We start from the raw sequence: 8411 nt of genomic DNA, 5'->3' as shown, positions 1-8411 counted from the left end.
TAAAATCCTTTTTTGCTATGCAGTAGAAGTACAGAGATCCATAGAGGAGAATAACTACAAATTCCCCAGAGTCCTCTCCTTTCTTATTAAGTAGCACTTAAAGAGTCAGTAACTCACTTTGAGACATCTGTAGTAAAAAGGATTTTTAAAATTATTACAGTTACTTGAAGATGCAGACTTGTGTATGCTGCTTTCTTTACTACACATATATTTAGCAAGCAACTAAATACATCAACAGCAAACAAAACAACGGCCACTAAGACAGTGGTCTTCAACCTTGGGCCTCCAGATGTTCTTGGACTTCACTCCCAGAAATCCTGGCCAGCAGAGATGGTGGTGAAGGCTTCTGGGAGTGGTAAACCAAGAACATCTGGAGGCCCAAGGTTGGGGACCACTGCACTAAGAGACTAAAGAGAGGGAAAGAACATGTGGCAGAAAGGCAGGACTCCCTGCCTTTGAATTCAAAGCCCGGAAGAAAAGATTGGTTAGTGCTGGATAGACAGACCAGAAAAATCCTCCCAGTCACACAAACCAACGATACATGCAAGGGTGGAAATAAAACTCCAACAGAATTTGCAGTCCACTGGGAATGGATTAGATTCAATAGGCCCATGTCAAAACTATTTTCTTTCTAAGAGAAAGAAGACCAGCATTGAAAAGGCATCTGTACCTGTGGTGGTTGCATTGCTGATCTGTTCTTCAGGCTGTTTTACAATTTAAGGAAATGCAGATGAGCCACAAAGAAAACAGAAGACGACAGTGGCTGGATGATGGTGTCATGCAAATGTCCTGTAAGAAGTATGAAGAATGGGAATTCCGCACCAAATGTCTAGTCTGGCTGTATGTGTCAGACACTGGGATTTCTAATCCAAAATGGGATTTTTCTAGCTCCACTTTGGCAGCCATCAACACTTTGATCACATCCATCATAATTATCATCATCATTCTCATACAAAATGCAGGTCAGCAGGTGCTGACAGTTCTAGAGTAAAGTGCCTGAAAGCAAATATATTTTATTTGTTTGTTTTTATTATTATTCATACATACCCAACATACAAAACAAAAAACACTAAAAACCAACAATAATATCAAGAAACATCAAGACTACACATCCATACTACCCCTATAGATCAGAGATTTCACCATTGTCTGGTCATCAAAGGAGCCCGGTGAGCACTGATTCACTATAAATTAATTCTTCCCCTAGGTTCCTGTCTTTTTCTGGGCCCAATTATATGTCAGCTTCCAGCTTTCCTTTACAAAGTCTCTTAGTTGATCCCATAGTGTCTCTCAAAGCATATCTAGTTCTGTAATGTCCAAAAGCTTCTTTAATAGCTCATCCATCATTGGTGTCTCTCTGTTCTTCCATTTTTGGGCCCAGAGTAACCTAGACTATATTTTGTTTTCTTACCAATAATTTCTGAAATTATATTTAATAATAACATTTCAGGTTTAAAACTTAATTTTTGCTGAACAATCTCTTGTGACATTTCCCAAACCTGTGATCAAATATTTTTTTTGCCTTTTCTCATGACCACCATATATAAGTCCCTCGATTTTTTTTTACATTTCCAACAAACATTGCTGATCCCTTCTGATATTTTTGCCAATCTTACCAGAGTAAAAGGCCATCTATGAAACATTTTAAGGATATTTTCTCTAAGATTGACTGGGCTGATCATTTTATAATTATCTTTCCACATTTTGGTCCCTTCATAAGTATCAATATTATATCCAAAGTTTTGTGCCCATTTTACCATCACCTCCTTCACCCTCTCATCCTCTAATCATCCTCTAATAGATATGTATAGATTTTTTATTATTTTCTCATTAGTATAGATCCATAGTTCGGTCACCTGAACTTTCCCCTCACAAAAGACCCTGTTTTTGTCCTTTTTATATCTTGATTCTAGTTTCAGCATTGACCACCAACCTGTAGCTTGACCCAATTTCTCTAGGCCTTTTTTTCTTTCATATTTTGATATTTATTTAACAAGTCTATATACGTGAGTAACACTCCCTTTTGATCCAACACTTTCAGTGTAAATGCCTCTATTGGTGCTACCCATATTGGAATTTTCTTATAGGTTTGCATTTGAAATTTTTGCCATACTAAGCACAGTGCCTTCCTCAGAATATGTTCTGCAAAATGTGACTGTTCTTTAAATTTCCATATGCATGCCAACCCATTTTAAAATCATGACCTTCCAATTTCAATAGACTTTGATTTTCTAATGTTATCCATTCTTTTATCCAGACCATGCATAAGTTTTACTACCAATTTTATCCTTAGATTTCTACTTGCGTCTAGTTCTTCTCTGTGACGGTGGGGATCCTTGTCTTTTATGTTCTACTTCTTCCTGTAAATTCCTTACTGGAAAACTGTAGGTCTTCTTCTGTCAGCTTCAGTTTATGTTTCATTTCTTTCATGAAATTCTTGGCCTTCATTTTACTATTCAGATTAAATGAAGCAAACATATTTTAAGTGAGGGCTTCAACAGCACTGATTCAAACAATCATAACTTCTAGGAATGCTGAAATGACTCAGAACACCTTCTTTCACTTATGCTGGCCAATACCCATTGTAACTTGAAATAAATCTTAGCAAGACTTGGTAGCATGTTAAGAATATACCTTGGTTGCTTACTCTGTATTTTAAAGAGGGTGACTATAAATTAATGCTCACAACTTTATACCATTTTGCAGTTAGAATATTTATTTTTTTTAAAAAACTGCTCTGCTCTTTGGAGAATAAAAATAGTTATCCAATATATGTTTTTTCATAAATAAATTGATAATTGACAACATTTTAGTTACATTCTGTGTCTAAGTTATAAACTGATTTTTTCTGCCTCCTTTTAAATTATGAAAAGCATTTTTCCTTGGGGACGAATTATCCATTATGACTTATTGTGATAATGAGACCAAAAGGCAATGCAACATTACATGTTCTATCCTCAGTGTTTCAATATGTCATTGTAGAAGATTGTTCTGACTTTTGCCAAGACATCTGAGAGAGGAATAAATTTCCTCAGAATGAAGCAAAATAACAATGTCTAACCCTAACACAGAGATAATACTCTGCATGGTTAAGGAAAATGCAAGGTAAATCAGTTAATTTTATTCCCAAAAACTATAGTACGAGGAAAGCCACTAAATAAAATCACTCTGGTTCAACAGATGTTCACTAAACATGACTAATTGGATGTAATCCTTCAAAGTTGAGGTGCCTGGCAATGCCGAAATTTTTGTTTGAATTAACTGAATAGTCTCAGTGGGAAGCGAACTTTCCCTAATTGAGGAAACATTTGCATCCACTGCTGCCATTGATGACCAGAGACCACGAGGTTTTACAGTTCTCACTATCTGCTGGAGTAAATCAAAGCCAATTCTGAGTAGTCCAGAAGGGAATTCCTATAGGCTCTGCTGTGTGTCTTCCTTAGGGCAAATGAGACACTGCTTGAATACATGCTTTGGTTACTTTCCACTATCTTATTCTGAAAAGCACCCCAAAAACATTAGGGGTTTGCATAGCTGTAGCCTAGTCCTCCCTCTTTGCCAAAAGCAGAAAGTTTCTGTAAGTATGAATGTTGCTCACCTCTGTGTGGATTTGTGTGAGTTTGCCCGTGTGTCCCCGCATTCCTGTAGATGGGCATAACCCCTTTTCTTCCTCACTGCATCCACCACTGCCTTCTGCCCAACCAACCAAATGAGCACCAACCACCACTGCCTAGGTTGGCGGAAGGAAAGGTGTCTCAGAGTCATAAATTGTAGGGTTCTTAGGTCTTCTGGGCTTCCCACTCAGGAAAAGGGGATGCTGGACCAGATAGGTTTTTCGTTTGATTTTATGGATTAGAAAGTACCTACCCACCCAATGTAAATGACAGCCTGTTTTATAAAGCCTAGGGGTCCATAGGTAGACTCTAGAGAGCATTGTTGGGGAAGAAAGTACTAGACTAGCCATCCTGAACAGGGGCCTTATGACACACCCACCCCAGGGGACTGGGACATTTAAAGGGGGCAACAGGCTGGAAATAATCCTTTTACACACCACCTCATAAGGCAAAAACAAGAGAAAAACAAAGAAGACAAAAACATTCTGGCACCTTAAACACTTACTACTATATTTTAATGTGAGATTTTCTGGACAAGTCCACTTCCCCAGACATAAGAGCCTTAGAAGGTTCATTATGCAACTTACACAGTCATGATTCAGCCTATATTCCTTTCATATTGTGTTTATAGCTACGGCCAAAGAAAGGTTGTGAATGGCTGGACTAGACAATAACTATGCAAGCCCCTAATGTCTTTGGGGTTGCTTTTCAGATATATCTAAGGAAGCGATTTGCACATTGTGATCAGGCTCTTCTAAAGTTGGTGACGGTCCGCTCCTTTTGGCGGGAATAAGGGTTGGAGGTGGTTTTGAATGTCCAACTGCTTCAACTTTATTAACATCAACTTCCGAATTAACAAGATTAAAAGGATCGAAACAACTTAACTCCGGGATTGTCTTATAACTCAAGATCTTCACTTCTGGTGTAAATAAATCACTTCTTACATAGGGGCTGGACCAGATCGCTCGCAGTTGGTTATCACACTCAAGGGGGTGCTCCTTGCTGCACACACCATCCCACAGCAAGGGTGTCTTGCCCAGTCCCCTTCTGGAGGTGGGTTGTTGTAAGAGGCCTGGGATGGATGACTTTCCTTCCCCCACCTTGGTTGCAGGGATAAACCACGACCATCCATTCTAGTGGTTTCACTCCCTTTCCTTCACTTCTTGGTAAGCCTGGATCAGGGAGTAATCCCCCTCCTGTCTTAAGGTTGGGAAAGTCTCTTAATAAGTCACAGACCTTGCTAGATGCTTCATCACTTCTTTCTGTCTCTACCGCGAAATCTTTTGTGCTTTTCTCTATCGTGTCAGTTTCCACTCTGAACTCCCGCGTGTCACCCCACTCTTTTATAACCTCCTCCCACACTATCAGATCTTGCTCCTCCCCCTTGTCCCCTTCCTTGTCTTCTGCCAAGCACACCTCTACCGCCTTTCCCTCCTTCACTTCTTCCTCTTCTATTTTTATGAGTACACCTTCTACACATCCACACGCCTCCTCCTGTCCAATCCTTGCTGAGGACGGCTCACTAGCCTCCTGTCCTTCACATGCCCTCCCCAATGAGTGGGCCGTCCTCTCTTCCACTTCTGTGCCCCTGTCTCCCTGTCAGGAAAAATAATCTGCATTAGCATGAGTACTACCTTTCTTGTACTGCACCTTAAACGTTTATGGTTGGAGGCTTAAGTACTACCGTGTCAGTCTAGGATTAGTATCCTTCATTTGGTTCAACCATTGTAATGGGGTGTGGTCTGTGACCAACGTGAAAGGAGCCCCTAGTAGGCAGTACCTCAGTGTTTGTATCACCCACTAAGCTGCCAGGGCCTCCTTCTCAATAGTAGCATATTTCTGTTCTCATGCACTCAACTTCTTGCTAAGATACATCATGGGATACTCCACTTCCCCCTTCATCTGTGACCACAGTGCTCCTATTCTTCTGTCAGAAGTGTCGGTTTGTACTATAAAAGGTAAGTTAAAGTCAGGTTCCTAAAGTCAGCTCCCTAAAAGCTTGATGTTCTTATCTTCCCCAGACTACCTTATTTGGCTTTCTCTTTCTAGTTAAATCTGTGAGGGGAGCTGCTATCTCTGTGGAATTAGGAACGAACTGGCAATAATATCCTGCCAGACCCAGAAACTGTTGTACCTCCTTCTTAGTTTGAGGTACAGCCCAAGCAGTTACCTTATCAACTTTGTCAGATACCAGTTGGATTTTGCCCTGTTCTACCTGGAACCCCCAAAACTTCACTCTCATCCAAGCTATCTTACACTTCGAGGGATTCACTCTTAACCCTGCCTTTCCTAATTCAAACAATCTAACAGTGAGTTAGATGTTCTTCCCAGCTGTTGCTGTAAATAAAGATGTCATCTATGTTGTTGTTGTTTAGTCGTTTAGTCGTGTCTGACTCTTCGTGACCCTATGGACCAGAGCACGGCAGGCCCTCCTGTCTTCCACTGCCGCCCAGAGTTGGGTTAAATTCATGTTGGTCACTTCAATGACACTGTCCAACCATCTCATCCTCTGTCGTCCCCTTCTCCTCCTGCCTTCACACTAAGCCCTTGCAAATATGACAAAGAAACAACAATGGTCTTCGGTCAAAACAGGTTTAATGGCAGTGAATTCAAAACTCAATTGCAGAATGTAGAGTGATCTGGCTTGTGACTTTATGGCTCCAATGAACTCTATTAAATAACAATTGAAACTGGTGCTTTAAAAATCATGTATTTATTAGCAGTGTTTATTAAAAGTATCTGTTTCTAACTTCTTCTCCACAAGGATTCCCAAAGTAATATATAATGAAATACATTGATTATGTGGGCAAAATCCTGTAGTATACTCATGCAACTGGGGGAGGGGGATGACATAACTCACAACAGAAATTTGCTGTTAATTAACCAGTCCTTTTGTAGATTCTTGTTTCAGGGCCAAGCCACCCAATGAAGAAGCCAAGCAGAGACTCATTGATTAGCAGCAATCAGCTTGTACAAGTTACGCATTTTTTTTCTTATCAACGTGCAGAAGAGAATTTTGGGCATCATTATAGAAGAGAATTTAAAAACTTTTGTTATTTAACTGCCCAACTGGCTATCTGGGCCACTCTGGGTGGTTCACAACAGAAAGAACAAACATTAGATCACAATTACATGAACATAACAACTACTCAAAATTAAATAAACATATAATCAATTAACTAAAACAATAGCAACATATGTTTATGGGTCACACAGTCCAAATTTGCATCCCCTGGTTTTAACTGGTTGAGCGCTGTTCTGTCTTTTAAATTGTGACTTTTAATTGTGGTTATAATCTATTTTTATGTTCTGATTTCACTTGCTTTATGTACAGATTCATACACACCCACACACAATACTAAGGTTGTGTTGCATGTTTTGTGCGTTATTGATTTTATTTATTATTATTAGAGATGGGAACGACTCACCATTTTGGCGAGTTGTCCAGCTTTGTGAATCATCAAAAGTTGACGACTCACAAAGCTACCCCCATGAAGTGATGAAAAACGAAGTTATTCGTCAATTCCTGTGGGTTTTTTTTTTAAACCACCCCCACTGCCCCCCTTATTATTACAAAAAGAAAAAGGCAAGCTAATGGAATCCAGGCTGCCCTTTGCAAAGATGGCAGCTGCAGATTCCCTTCCCTGAATGAAGCCACAGCTGCCATCTTTGCAAAGGGCAGTCAGTCTCCCTTTTTACATGAGTGGCTGGGAGGCCAGAAGGAGACCTTGGCAGCAGCCATTAAGGTAAGGGGGTGTCAGCAATGGTGGGTTGGAGGCTAAGGTAGGGAGAGGAAGGGGGTGTGGGGGTAGGCTGTTGGGGTGGCTGGCTGTGGGGGGGGCTGCCTATCTGCCACCGATCAGCTGATTGGCGGCTAGTAGGCAGAATGTTTTTTGTTTTGTTTCTTTGTTTGCTTGTTATTTAATATTACAAAGGATGAATAAAAACTGGTAAATATTTGTCCCTTCGTATTCATGGGGGTCTCTGGAACCTGCTAATATGAAGGAATTAATATTTAACAAATCAGCTATTTTCATCAAAAAAGCCGATTTGTTTTTATATTTCTCCCTATCTCTAATTATTATTATTATTCACAAACACCAGGCACAGTCAATCAAAATTATAGAAATATTAACTGGTACTTTAACCAAAAACTTAAGTATCTGTTAAATATCAGTGCAGTATGTATGCTGTTTGTAATATTGTCATTTTTGTAGCTTTGATGGTGTTCTTTCTGAGATCTGCAACTGTGAAATTTCTTGATATTGTTTCCAAAGCCTCAATGACCACTGAAGTGTGTTTCATCCACAAGTGACATGTTTCAATTGCCAGGTCTCTGTATTTTGTTTTTCCAATTCTTTATTTTCAGTTCTGGCATCCCCTTGAATTGCAATGTCAATTATCCAGACATTTCTTTGTTCTATTACTACTATGTATGCTGTGTTATGTTCAAGGTATCTATCAGTTTGGATCCAGAAATCTCACAAGATCTTGATGTCTTCATTTTCTGACATCTCTACCTGATGTTCCAATAGGTTTTTGGAAGCTGGCAGGTTATATTTTTTGCATAATGACCAGTGCACTAATTTTGCCACTCTATCATGTCTAATTTTGTAATTTGTGCAATCTTTGGACATTTAGAGATAAGGTGTGACACAGTTTCACATTTTCCTGGCAAAGTCGACACTTGCTGTTAGCACTGATTCGTTGGACCTTAGCTTTCATCACATTGGCTTGGAGTGCTTGTTCTTGTGTAGCAAAAATCAAGCTTTTGATTTCTTTCTTAAGGGTCCCCAG

The sequence above is a fragment of the Pogona vitticeps genome, chromosome 3 (genome assembly GCF_051106095.1).
Source record: "Pogona vitticeps strain Pit_001003342236 chromosome 3, PviZW2.1, whole genome shotgun sequence".
NCBI lineage: Eukaryota > Metazoa > Chordata > Lepidosauria > Squamata > Agamidae > Pogona > Pogona vitticeps.
The sequence above is the reverse complement of the archived record's forward strand: the minus strand, read 5'-3'. Positions refer to the sequence as shown.